This window comes from Anabrus simplex, chromosome 3, assembly GCF_040414725.1.
Source record: "Anabrus simplex isolate iqAnaSimp1 chromosome 3, ASM4041472v1, whole genome shotgun sequence".
NCBI classification, from domain to species: domain Eukaryota; kingdom Metazoa; phylum Arthropoda; class Insecta; order Orthoptera; family Tettigoniidae; genus Anabrus; species Anabrus simplex.
Window position 1 is genome coordinate 183,222,724 of NC_090267.1, and position 15,014 is coordinate 183,237,737.

The 15,014-nt window shown below is 40.7% G+C and overlaps 1 protein-coding gene across 1 annotated transcript in view; it reads right to left on the reverse strand.

The window, feature by feature from the left end:
* Positions 1-15,014, reverse strand: part of LOC136866128 (lipase 3) — a 151,050-nt gene that overhangs the window by 58,492 nt on the left and 77,544 nt on the right. The window lies entirely within an intron of this gene.

Genomic DNA, 15,014 nt, shown 5'->3' on the forward strand with positions numbered 1-15,014 from the left:
GCTGTGGACACACTTCTACAGCTCGGTTGGCCGGTCAGAGGGCAGAGCTGTTGGATCACGGACTAGCCATGGTCACTTATGGGCCGAGACCCACTCTGCATCTGCCGACTAATCAATCGACTGTTACCTCCAGCAATTGCATGTGGACTGCGAAGAGTGTCCTTTCTTTGTTTTGGTATGAGCAAAGAACTTAAAATACTTAATAGGTGAGCCATTCCGGGCATGTGTGCTTCCATTGGTCAGCGGAATGTGACGTCATCGGGAAGAACACATCTGTGGTCTGTAACATTTTCTTGCATTAAAAGCTGATGTAATATTTCTCGTTTCTTTTACGCTTTCAAACTGAAAAGTTTTTCTTTGGTGACTTGGAACATATTTTCAAATTGTGAATATGTTTAATGAATATGAGGAAAATAGGAAATATTTATCGTAGGGCATATAATGCATAATGATCGTGCCAGCGTTGTAAGCCTTTGTTAGGCATGTTTTTTAAATTAATAATCATATTATTATGAATATGTCTTTCTTAAATTTATTTTAACATTTTTCTTCTTCGCCATACAAGACAAACAAGACGGATGTGGATGTCGAAAGGCTACCATTCCACTGAAATGAAATGGCGTATGGCTTTTAGTGCCGGGAGTATCGAAGGACAAGTTCGGCTCACCAGGTGCAGGTCTTCTGATTTGACTCCCGTAGGCGACTTGCGCGTCGTGATGGGGATGAAATAATGATGAAGATGACACATACACCCAGCCCTCGAGCCAGCGAAATTAACCAATGATGGTTAAAATTCCCGACCCTGCCGGGAATCGAACCAGGGATTCCTGTGACCAAAGGCCAGCAGGATAACCATTTAGCCATGAAGATCTGTAGGCTATAACGTCTTGGTAGGCTGCAGCGCTCAGTGAGCGGTATATTTTAAATATCCTTCAAAAGATGAAGTTAGGGACATTGTTACCGACTAAAGCTTAATTTATGATGTTACGGAGATACAACCGAGAATAGGTTCTTTTTCACTGCATTATTCTTCATTGTTTCTCATTTGGCCTTTTTGTTCAAATGTCTGTTGCGAATGAAAGTCCTTGTCCTTACATATAAGGCAATGATTTTCTCATCGATTTCGGAAATTTTCGAGTGAATAGTTGATGTTAATATTTCCATTACTTTGAAGCACATTGAATTAGTATGTCAATTGAAGGAAGCAAAAATAACCTCAAACTCCATTATCGTAGACATCCACTCTGGTGAAGAAGTGAGGCCACTCTTAGAAATAATAGAGATCCAGTCTTGTTCAGAGGAGAGTTTCGGATCAAGACGACACATATCCGTTTGTGTTCCCAACGAACTGTCGATGATTTTACACCTGTAGGCGACGTAACCTGCCAAGTATTTTAAAGCATCGTCTGTTACATCTTCTTTAAGAATTGTTAAATTGTTCAGGTCAGTGTCAAGTAGCAAGTTTTCTTCACTTCCATCAAAACTTAAACCATCGGACGGGTTGTCAGTTACATTGATGCAAAGTTAACGTAGATGGTAATTCTTGAATTCTTCTTCACTTTCTTCGTCAGGTGTCAGGGGGTCAGAAAACGTAGAAGGTTGACTTCTGTCCTCATTAATAGAGGCTCTACGAGATAGAGGTATGTCGTTCGCGTTCCCAGCTAGTAGAGGCACATTCTGTTCTTCACTTCGAAAGGAAAAAACGTTCTGTTATAAGATATACCGAGACCGCGAAGTCCACAAAAAATAATTGTCCAGACAGTCTTGATTCAGTCTGGAAGTCAAAACGTACTTTTCTCCAATGCTTTTCACAGCTCCAAAGAGACCAATAAGTGAGTTTATGGATATTAAACTCTTTCTGGAATTGAAGGAGACCACTCCTTTTCTCCAGCCGCATACTCAAGCAAATGTCATAAATGTCTTCTCAAACTGTTTTCTTGACTCCATAACCACCTCTAAGGGGAGCTTTTTCGTAGTTAGGAGCCCTTGAGTTCAAAACATCGAATGCTTCATTTATTAGTTCAATAATATTCCCCCCATTGTATTTCCGGCCTCTTCAGGCTCTTTGATAATTGTTTGCAACAACGTGGTTATCATCGTAACATCAAAGTCATAATACTCAGGTTGTTTCCATTCTGAAAATAAACTTCGAATAATCGCCACCTGAACATTTTTGTGTGCCCGAGTATCTCATTATCGGATCGTGTGACCGTCAATCTTCTGTTAAGAATACAACTACATTTGATTCATTATTCTAATTTATTTCCGTATGACCTAATAAATGCACACACGCATATATAAATACACGCAAGTCTAACCAGCTGTGAATGGCCACGCTTACTAATTACTGTCTATTTAAAAATTGCCCTTCCTTATGGCGCAGCAGGAGGTTTAGCCCGCTACTTTACGTGGGGACTGGGGACACTTAATCCTTACTTTCACTTTCCCAAATACACTCAACTCATACAGCAGTTTTGTGTAGACAGCTGGATCTGAACACAGGGCCACTCGCCACACAACACACGATGACTATTCGTTGGTTCGACTCCACTGACAGTCCAGTAATTCACCCAGTAACATGCAGTGAACAACCAAACAGGCCCAACAGTAGTCAACGGCAAGACGATACTCACAACAGCGAACATTAACACAGGTCCGTTTATCCTCGCATTCACGATAGCGGGTTTCCTTGCTGGTTCACGGCGATCCTCAGTCCACAGAATTACACGTACACACAGTCCAGTCTTCCGTTCTGTCCTCTCCACCCCACTCATTGGACTCTCCGACACCACAACCACAGCTCCTGGTTCAGACCTCGGGGGACACTAGCGACACCCAACACCTCTGTCGCCCTCAGCCCAGCCACCGAACCCCAACACACCGAGTGTCGTACTGACTCCACGACGGAGTCCAACTCTGACACCGAGTCCAGCACTGACTCCGAGTTCAACACTGACTGTCCGCGGCCAGCCTCCCTTTTTATAGCTCGCTTGATTTGAGCCAGAAATTTCGCGATATCACTAGAGGCAGAACATTCCCGTTGAATCTTCAAGAGACTCACAGGTAAGCCGACCGACGAGACAATACACGGAAAGGCCGGCCCCACTCTACAAGCCGACTGGTAGATCCCAGGTCGTGTGAGTCACTAGCCCCTCCTTGGAAGTACCGAAAGTGCATTTAAACTCTTTTGTCCACCTTTGAAGAGTTGACCGGCAGGGTAAAGGGTATTTCCTTTTCCTCAGATAAGCGAACGCTCTGAGGGAAAGAGCTCTTAAAGCGAGTGCATTTACAATATCTTCAGGGCCCCAGTGACACGTTGTTCCTTTTTCAGCAAACATCGTATTTGACCCGGTGTAAAACACTGGGACACAATAGCCATTAGTTATAGTTTCACGTATCATTTTGTAAGGTACAGTTCTCTTGACAGATATCACAGATAGTACTTTTCTTTCGCAGAATCACTAATTCTTTCTTTAGCTCCAAAATGACCTAGTCTCTTATTAATATATCTGGATGAGAAGCGGGTTCTGTGTTTGTTGCCTGGTCTAGTTTCAGTTTCTTCGGAGATAAGGAGTCTAATGCTGTTACGGCCCCTTTCCTATCTGGTCTCGTGTCACTGCGGTGACCTAAACAGAGAAGAAAAATATGGTTCGTTTCTAACCATGTTACTATTAATAACAAGCATTTCTAGTTTGAAATGCAATTTTAATTTTTTAACATAAAATAAAAACGGAGGTTAAGGAAATTTAATGTGACTTACTGCACTAGCCTCAGTTTTATCTCCATGACAGTTCGGTATTTTCTGGGAAGGAATAGCGTCCGATTTCAGTATCTTGCGTTTTGGAAGACCCAGTAGTTCATTCTTCAAGTCTTGTTTATAATCATCCAAAAGAAAATGTTCTGAACACATTCTTGCATTATTAATATTAATGTTGTCCATTCGCTTGCAGCGAGCTACCCATGTATTTTCGAGTGCCTCATTCTTTGGGAATCGATGGTAAACTATGTCCTGAGTTTTGTAACCAATACTGTTAAACTGAGCAACGGCACGGTTAGTTCTAATTTTACTTAATAAATACTTAGAACAGTAAAGAAACCAGTCGCCTGTTAAATGAGAAACGAATTGTTTAAATCAGTAAATTCGATTTTAGAACGCAGGCCTCACTATTTATCACCCATAAACTCAACACTACCAAAATTTCAAAGCGAGTGGCGCATTCAGAGCTCAACGTATATTCCCAGTGACGTCACGTTAGACTTGACTCGTTAGCCACCAAATGCATTGGAAGTCGGAATACACCCCCCTGGGGGATGAGGAGAAATTCTGTAGGCAATAATCTTAATCTCTGTTCCTTGGGGATGGTCGGGGAAGAAGGGGAGTGAGGGGGTACGTTATTGCTAAGGTCTCCGTTCATTGGAGGGGGGAAAGGAAATGTTGGTTCTTTATGTTACAGTGCAGTTTTTGTGTATTAGGAAGTAAATGCAAGTTAATGATTTTGATGAAATAAAAGTATTGAATTAAAGAGTATCTTTATTGTTAAATAATAACCTAAAAAGGTCTCAATTGTCGAAAGACACTGCGTAAATTCTGTTCAACAGCCAAGCACGTCATCCTAAAAATACCATAAAACAACGTATCACTGACGTAGAAATTGCTTGAGAAAACAAATCCTTACCACAAAGAGAAATAACAAAAAACGTAGCCACATACGAAGCCCAAAGAAAAATTCGACGTGAAAAAAATCTATTAAACAACTGAAATATGCAAATCAGTACTTGGCGTAAGAAACAATAGAAATAAAAAACGAGAACCTAATCGACACAGAAGCAGATAAAGGGGACACAACAGTTATAATGAAAAACAATACGGGTACATAGAAAATAAAAAATCTACTATTTTCTCAGCTACATAGAGAAACTTCGAATCATTGATATTGATATGCCTTGACGAAATAATTTCCATAAATGCCATGTTATCGGAAAATTGATGCTCTAATTCCAGATAGCCAGCTCTAGCACTACGCTTTAGTATCCCTTCTTTTAAATTTTGGTGTGGTTCTTTGAGAAATATTTATATTATTGCGTATAATATGACTTACTATAGTGTACTGCTCGGAGACCATTATCTAGCTCTAGCACTGTGCTTTCGTGTCTTCTTCTAGACATTCTTGGCGTTACCAACCACAGCACAAGAGGAAATCGAAAACTATGATAGACAACGGATGATAGAACGACGCCATTTTGGTGGCCGAAATCACGAAGTCACGGTAGTCCTGCAAAGAAGAAATAACTATGTTATTACGAGAAAATAAAATAGGACCTGCTATTGATCCAGGGCGCATGATTTTATGACCAATAAATAATTTTCCCTTCCTTCCGCAGTGTTCAGAATTTTAATTGATATATTCCCGTTAAAATTATTGGCCATAGCTTTGTTTACAGCCTATCTTTGTAGGTCTATTATCTAAGCCTATCTTCGGCATTTAACATTATCATGTAAAATGTAATTGGAAAATTGAAATGAACATGTCATTGTTTGTATCTTACGAAAAAATTACACTTTCCATGTTCTGCACACTACATGCCAATTGTATAGAATCATAATTATTATGAAGGTTTCCTTATACGGTATAATGGAACTTGGTATTACATAATGTCACGTGGTAGGAAGTCAACTTACAAATTTTCGGAAATTTCATGACTTTGTAACGATATTTCTTCTCTACTAATCTTCAGTAAAAATAGGAAACGTAACCTTCAACCTTTTAAATATGTGATTTTATACGACACGATAAATTAATTTAATTTATTTTCTATATTCGGGGAAATTATTGATTCAATTTTGGCACAATCTAGGGTAATAAAACAAAGATATTTTCACATTTTCCTCATTGTTTCTTCCAGATGTTTACGTTTTTCGTGTTTAATTGATCTACTTTTATGAATAAATAATTAAAACAGTTTTGCAAAGTAATAATAATTGTTTTCATTTAATTAGATTACTTAAATGTCTTTTCGTGACGATTATCGATACTGAATTTCAATCATGACGACCAAGGATATAAGGATGGATAAATGAACATATGATGAGAAGTGAACCTACGAATGTACCCGAAATCCGTATTGAACGATCACGACCTCAGGGAAGAATCTTATGTTGACTCCGGCGGAAGTTGGTTAGGATAGACGAACGGGTACAACGTTTATTTTTTCATGATATTGTTCCTTATTGTTCCTTATGTTTATTCAGTTGTGTTTCTTCGAACGTGTTTTAGGAGGATGAGTCAGCTGGATTTATGCTTTTGTTGTTTGCAGGCTATGATACAGCGTTGCATTAGGCCTATTAGTTTATTTCTTCTGGTTGGAGTTAGAACTTGTAAATATGTTTTAAAATTTTAATTGAGATTTGATTTTTGCACGAGAGGAATTATATTTTAAAGAAAAGAAAACCAATCCCTTATCCGCACTTTTACTCACGAAGTGAAGATCAACACAAAATGTAAATCGCATTCCATGTATTTAATGTAATACCAATTTAGCAATATATATAATTATACATCTTATGTCATTCAGGAACTTTTATTCCTTTCAATCATTTTTCAATTATACAATTTCAATTGTAATTAATACATTTTTGTCGAGACGTTAGATGATACATGGAATGCACATTATGCATTTTTGAGGTTAGTGTCATTGTTAGATAGGTATGGGGCCATTGTTGCCGAGACTAACGCTGTCCATCCATGAAGAACCATAACCATTCATTAAACATCCACATCAAATCTTCTTTGTAAATTAACGTTTCTAATTTCAACTACTTTTAATACATTATATATCTTTCCAAGTATTCCCGATTTTTTTTTTATGAATGGTAGAGACATACTATCAATCAGTCAATCAATCACCACTGATCTGCATTGAGGGCAGTCGCCCAGGTGGCAAATTTCCTACCTATCGTTTGCCTAGTCTTTTCTTTAATAATTATTTAATAACTTAATAATTGCTAAGAATTTGGAAATTTATTGAACATCTCCATTGGTAAATTATTCCAGTCCCTAACTCCTTTTCCCATAAATAAATATTTGCCCCAATTTGTTCTCTTGAATTCCAACTTTTTCTCACATTGTGATCTTTCCTACTTTTGAAAACACCACTCAAACTTATTCGTGTAGTAATGTCATTTCACGCCATGTCTCCGCTGACAGCTCGGAACACGCCACTTAGTCGAGCAGCTCATCTTTCTTTCAAGTTTTCCCAGCCCAAACTTTGCAGCATTTTCGTAACGCTACTCTTTTGTCGGAAACCACTCAGAACAAATCGAGCTACTTTTCTTTGGATTTTTCCAGTTTTCGAATCAAGTAACCTTGGTGAGGGTCCCATACACTGGAACCATATTCTAGTTGGGGTCTTACCAGAGACATATATTCCTTCTCTTTTCATCGTTACTAAAACCCCCAAATACCCTCATAACAATGTGCAGAGATTAGTACCCTTTATTTACAATCCTGTGTATGTGATTAACTCAATGAAGTTCTTTCCTTATATTAACATCTAGGTACCTAAAGGGATCCCCAAAAGGAATTTTCACCGCATCAACGCAGTAATTAAAACTGACAAGAGACATATCAATAAGGTCATATAGAAACCCACTGTGAAGTTTCGCTGAGAAAGCAATGTACAAGAATTTAGCTGCCATTTCGAACTGTAAGGTCCTGAAATCGACACGGAAATGCCTAATAACATTACACGCGTTAGAATACAGCTGGATGTAGACAGTCCTGGTGACCAGCTGAGGCGAACGCGTTACCTTGAGCTTTCTGTGCTAGGCAGTTAACACATGTTCCTTTGAGAGAGCAGTCATAAATCCAGCTGTTTTAGATTATGTAATACGTTATTTGCGTGAAAAGGGTTTCTCTTCTTCCCGTGAAATAACTTCGGAAGAAAGTGATATGGGTCGACAATTGATCGAACTAATTGAAAATCATACCATAGCATTATCTCGGAATCGTATCTGGAGAGAAATGGTGATAGTGAAAGCAGCAACACCTCATCTGCATTGTCTGAAGAGAAAGAGCACACCATTGCGAAAACGACTCTATCGTTTGTTGTTGAGAAACATATAGAAGCATTTAATCAATCAGTTAGTACATTCACCCATTCGAAAATTGTACCTATTGTTAGTATGGCCCGTATTCTTTTCCCGAAATTATCATTGTACCTCAGGAGGAAACTGGAAAAATTGGTCCGAGAGTTTTCAAAGTAAAGTTTCATGCCGAATATATAATTGTAACAGACACAAAATCCGGGAAAATGGGAAGAAAGGAATTCAAGTATTGGTTTGAAGAAGCCTTCTTCCCATTCGTGGATGACAAGTGTTTGCTACTGTTAGATTCTTGGACTACTTATAGTGATAAATGCTGCCTTGAAGACATTCCGCCAGGCAAGAGTATAGAAATTTTCGAGATTTTTTCTGGCTCTACAGAGAAAATATAATCCTTGGATACGTTTTTTGTCGTTTAACAGACATTTTGCCGGCTTGTGAAGACTTGGTTTGATGTTTACTAGAGAAACATCATATTGAAAATACAATCCTTCATTCATTTTCAAACTACTTCTCCACGATTCAAGGACATGATTAAAAATTCATGGTTCGCAACCAATTACACAATGCAGAAATTTCCCGAGTTCGAAGGGCCTGAAAAATATTGCCTTCAGACAAGTAAGTAAAACTGTGAGGAACAATTTGGTCTTAAAGTGCATATTCATTGTGCGTGGTTCCAGCAAAATTTGTGTATTTTTATCATGCGACCACACCTCATTTATGTTTCACATTCGTCCCCTAATATCAAAGTGGCTTTGGCGCGCTGTAACCTGCCAGTTCGTTCTCTCTCTCTCACCAGCACAACTGCAACTCCACTCTGCTGTGTGCCACTCCAGCAAGTTGCAAGGGTTGTCCAGTAATTGCGTTGTCACACGGATTTTGCATCAAGATTTCGACACCTTCCAGTTCGAAATAGTAGCTATTTTTTTTTTTTTTTTGTACATAGATGTTTTATGCTCTCCTCATTATCTCAGCGAAATGTCATTGTTGGTTTCGGTATGACCGTCCTGTGAGAGAACTTCTCCTATTAGTAAAACTTTCAACCCGACTTTTAACCCCGTTTAACAACATATAATTACCTGTTGTCCTTCTTACTACACTGTCGAAGCCTTTTCGCAATTGCTCACAACCTTGTAACTCATTTATTACTCGATACAGTATAACATCATCCGGGAAAAGCCTTATCTCTGATTCCAGTTCTTTATTTTTGCCATTTATATATACACTGCCGGAAAGAAAACATACAACATCCTCAAGGACGTTTTTCAGTGGCACCAGGTATAATATGTGCATATGGAGGTGGGGGGGGGGGGGCGGGGTTGTGTTAGTGATTCATTTGTCACGGACATCAGCGATGGCGCTCAGGAGGCCTATCCGTGCGCACTCTGTTTTGACTCTGCAGGCAGTAACTGTGCTGAGGTTAGAGGTAAACAGTGTTTGAAACATTCATTCTATGGTACAACCATGCCCGATCGAAGAACAAGTGCAGTCTTTTGAACGAGGACGCATTGTGGGCCTGAGGAAAGCTGGATGGACATATTAGGCTTTCAGCAATGGTCTGTGGAACATTCCATAGACCAGGCTCCGGACGTCCGCATAGTACAGACGCACGTCAAGATCGACGCTTTGTGCGAGCAGTGGTGGCCGACCGAACATCATCCAGGAACGAAATCCGGTCACATGTTGCACCTGCTGTGTCACCAAGGAACATTGGGAACTGTTTGCTTGCAACAGGATTATGATCACATGTGCCTCTGGCCAGGCTACCACTGACACAACGATACCGCCAAGTATAGCTACTCTGGTGTTGTGAAAGAGTTGACTGGAGAGGGGAATAACGTACACTGTTGCCTTCAGTAACGAGAGTAGGTTCTGTATGTATGCAAGTGATAGAACGTACACGTGTACGGCGTAGACCTGATGAGCGGCATATTCCAGAATATATTCGCCCACGACACCCAAGTCCCACCCCAGGCTTCATGGTGTGGGTGGCCATCAGTTACAACTCGCGGTCACAGTTGGTGTTTCTGCAAGGTAACGTAACCAGTGCCCACTACAATGCAATGGTTTTTGTCCCCGTGCTACTGCCATTTTTCGGAAGGAAAGTCATATGCTTTTTCAGCAGGACAACGCACGTCCACGTGCTCTACGTGGTGTACAACAACTGCCCTGGCCAGCAAGATCACCGGATCTCTCTCCAATTGAACACGTATGGGACATGACGAAGTGGAAACTTACGCGTTCTCCAGAGCCTGCAAGATCCATTGCCAAAATGCCAAAAAAAAAAAAAAAAGTGCAAGATGCTTGAAACAATCTATCGAATACACGCCTGCATTGCCGCCAGAGTTGGGTACACTGTGTTTTGATACGGCCGTTTGGGCACCCTTTACTGAGACATGTGTGGTTCATTTGGTCTTAATTTGTAATTATATACTCCTGCAATGATTAACTACCTGTAACATCGCTTGTCCTTGAGGATGTTGTATGTTTTTCCCGACAGTGTATAAGAAAAGATACAGGTCCAATAATACTGCCTTAATAAATTCCCCTCTTAATGAATATAGGATCAGATAATGCTTCATATGATCTAATTATCTGAGTTCTGTTCTAGAAATACAGCCACACATTTCGTCACTCTTCTATCTAGTCCAATTGCACTAATTTTTGCCAGAAGTCTCCCATGATATCCCCTATCAAATTCCTCAGATAGGTTGATCACTTACAGTCCCTTTGAGATCCTGAATCTAAGATATCTGCTACATCTTCCTGGAATCTTACAAGTGAGCTTCACTGGAATAACATTTCCTAAAAACCGAACTGCATTCCATCGAGCCAGTTATTAATTTCACGAACACGTCTAATATAATTAGAAATAACTAGCTGAAACCCGTCAAGACACGACGGTCATTGGGACAGATATTCATTAAAGAATTTCCGACATTCCTTGTACGTTACGTTTTTACAATTTTCTTTAAGTCGCACCGGCGACGATGGGATGGGAAATGGCTAAAATCGTAAGGAAGCGATCGTAGCTTTAATTAAGCTACAGACCCAGTATTTTCCTGGTAAGAAAATGGAAAACCACAGAAAACCATCTTCAGAGCTGCCGACAGTGGGGTTCGCACCCACTATCTCTCGAATGCAAGTTGGTAGTTACGTGACGGAAACCACGCAACCACTTGCTCGGAGCATTCCTTGCACAATTACCATTTGAAACGATTGTAACTTTAAAATATCGCTCCCGTGACATTGCAACATTTAACTGGCCATGGCTGAAAAGTGGCTGAGGTAAATGGAGACATTCACATCCCTTGAGGTTAATTGATCGTGATACAAACTGCCATGCGAATTGGAAATTGATGCCTCTTAAAAAATGGAAGTGTTTTATCAGATGTTGTTAAGTCAATTCGAGGGATTAGAGCTCTCAGTCCAGCTTTATCTCCACTTATTATTTCCAAATCTAAACAATTTTCCTGTCATCTTCTTAGAATTAGGCCCTAATCTGGTTCCTATCCCATCATCACCATAAGACTTATCTGTGTCGGTGCGACGTAAAAAAAAAAAAATTCTGCCATATGGCACTGCCAAATAGTCCTCCTTTTACGACCTTCATTTCTAGCACTTTTGTTTTTAACTACGACAAAAACAGCTTCTTGATCACTAATACTAGGCTTATCTATTATTTCAGTTTCTCTATAGATGTAATCTGGTTTTACGAGCACCACGTCCAGAATATTCTTTTCTCTAGTTTGTTCCATCACTGCCTGATTCAGCTGTATTTTGCAGATTAACTTATTTACCATTTGTTTGTCATGATTCCTGTCGTTCGCATTACCTTTCCAATTGATATTTGGTCAATTAAGATCACACGCTACAATCACGTTCCTTTCCGTATCGTTTTTCACATCGCTAATTTTATTATCAAATAATTCCCAATCAGCGCCTGCTCCACCCTTTCCAGGTCTGTACACTCCTAGAACATACAAGTTGCCTTTTATCTTTAGAAACGAGCCTTACAGCTATAATGTCATGTTCGTCATCTTTAACTTTTACGTAGCTTACAAATGCGTTTTTCACCAGAATGAATACTTCCCCTTCTAGTATTTCTATCCTGTCTCTACGATAAACACTCCAGTTCCGTGAGAAAATGTCTGAATCCATTATATCATTTCTCAGACACGATTAACCTCCTAGTACCATATCGAGCAAGTATATATCTATTAAATTAATTATATTCCTTTCTTTACGATACGTCTGTAGTTCACCACTAACATATTTATGTCATCCCTACTTGACTCTCAGATCTCTGTTCCCTTATCACCGCTCCCTAGTCCAGCCCGTTTCTCTGAAGGTACCTCCCTATAACCCTTCTAAGCAAACTTCCTAACATACGTACCACTGCGCTTTAAAGTGAAGGCCATCTGAGAACAGATTTCTAGCTCCTACCAACCCATTAGGATCTAGATATCTCACTCCCAGTTTCCCACCTTTAATACTACAAACCCAATTCCGTGGAAAATCAACGCACCCATTTATATCCAACCCTTCACAGTCCATCCTTTACCCGTTTGACGTTGGTTCTCATTACAGCGTGCTGTCCGACTCGTTGGCTGAATGGTCAGCGTACTGGCCTTCGGTTCAGAGGGTTCCGGGTTCGATTCCCGGCCGGGTTGGGGATTTTAACCTTCATTGGTTAATTCCAATGGCCCGGGGGCTGGGTGTTTGTGCTGTCCCCAACATCCCTGCAACTCACACACCACACATAACACTATCCTCCACCACAATAACACGCAGTTACCTACACACGGCCGATGCCGCCCACCCTCATCGGAGGGTCTGCCTTACAAGGGCTGCACTCGGCTAGAAATAGCCGCACGAAATTATTATTATTACAGCGTGCTGCTGAGTTTATTTAGGGTTAATCATCGCGGTATTTAATGAAGGGTATACATCAGTCCGTTCAATCCACTTCCTTTACTCTTCACCGCCGTAGATCATAATTTTCTTGAAGCGAAGAACTTTCCCATTGTTAAAATATGCCACGTGCAGAACTGTGAAGAATTTTAGACATTTTCAAACTCGATTCTATTGGAACTGGGTGAGAGTTGCAATTTGAACTGGTGAAAGTGTTTGCCATGGTCTGTACGTTTATTGAAAATCGTTCAAATCCGTGGCAACACGTTGCTGAGGTCTCCTTATAAGTGGAAAAAATGAGCCACACAGAGATCGCTGCGTCTCTATGAGCCTGAGATAGCAACCTTTCAAACATTATGGTTCCTGGAATTCTTTCACAGGGAATTCGATCTTTGATTACTCTCAAAGGAGGAGGGGAGTTTGAAGAGGCATTACATTTTCTCTAAGTATAATTATGGAACCCCAGAAGTTGGGGCAATTTCGCTCCTTAATGCACTTCTAGTAGAGAGGTGAGTATGAATTCACTCTGTAATTCGGAATCGCCAAACAGGAGTCTTTAGACAAATGTCTGCGAAATTGCTCAAACACTCGGAAGAGTTTTATAATTATTTCGGATATCAGTTAGTGCTTCAACATATAAAATAAGCATGTTTAATTTTTTTATTTAATGCTATTTGTTCGGGACCTGGACCTATGTGGATCTTTTGCCCCTACTGGCACCATGTTGTATGAACCTGCGTGTAATTGGAATGGCGGTAGTGTGGAATGTTGTGTGTGAGGAAAGGAAGATTAAGGACGTCACAAACACCCAGTTCCCAGGCCAGGGATATTAATCATTAAATTAAAATCCCCTGACCCGGCCGGGAATCGAACCCGGGACCGCCGGTTGAAAATACGCGTTACTTTCTTCATTGCATCGGTTGTCCAAGTGACTAATGTGAAAAAAACCAAAACAACCAGACGCTGCTATGTTCCTTATGCGAGACTCCGTGACAAGTTACAAGAGTGATACTCGGTGAGTGATACTCGGTGAGTGATACTGACATGTGGCCACGTGGTTCGAATTGTAAGTCTAGTCTGAAGATGTCAAAGAGTTTCTTGTTTGAATACCAAGACTTGCCTTCGCCGACACCCAATCCTAGCCCTTTCCCATCCTTCCGTCGGCTGAAACATTCGATGCGTTAGCGCGACGTTAAACCACTAGCAAAAATAAAACAGTGTCAAGTCAATAAGTGCGACACAGTTCACACCCGCGAGTGGCGGGAAAGCAAAAAGAATCTTGAATCTTACTTAATAAATTAATGTGAGACATTATCGGACCACAACGGAAATTAAAGTCCGCCTCCATGGCTAAATGGTTAGCATGCTGACCTTTGGTCCAGAGGGTCCCGAGTTCAATTCCAGGTTCGGGGATTTTAACCTTCGTTGGTTAATTCCGATGGCTCGAGGACTGGGCGTGTGTGTGCTTTCTTCATCATTAGAATTCATCACAGGTAGGGCCCCATCCTCACAGATGCGCAGGTCGCCTATACGGGTCAAATTAAAAGACCTGCACCAGGCCTCTTCGGAGGCCACACGCCATTGTTATCAAAGCAAAGCAAAGTCACCTTCGTACAGGCCATGAAGGCCCTTGGAGGAGGGGAAGGTAAAGGCTTCCACCATTGTTAACCTCGGCACGTGATGGGGTAGAGTGATTAGCTCTACGCCCAGCCGCCTTTGCCTCCAGGAATTAACCTGGTACTCATTTTTGGTGTAGGCTGAGTGAACCTCAGGGCCATATACACCTCCGGAAGTGGAAATCTCGTTTCTTAAATTTTACGACTGCCTGACGGGGATTCGAGCCCACGTCCTTCCGGGCGAACCGAGCACGCCTTTACCGCCTTGGCCAGGCAGCCTCTACACGCCATTGTTATAATAGCGGAAATTTAAAAAAAACTGCATTCTGTAATTCTATTTTAACAAACCTTACTTCACTCAGTCTGAAGTAATTGAAGGTTGG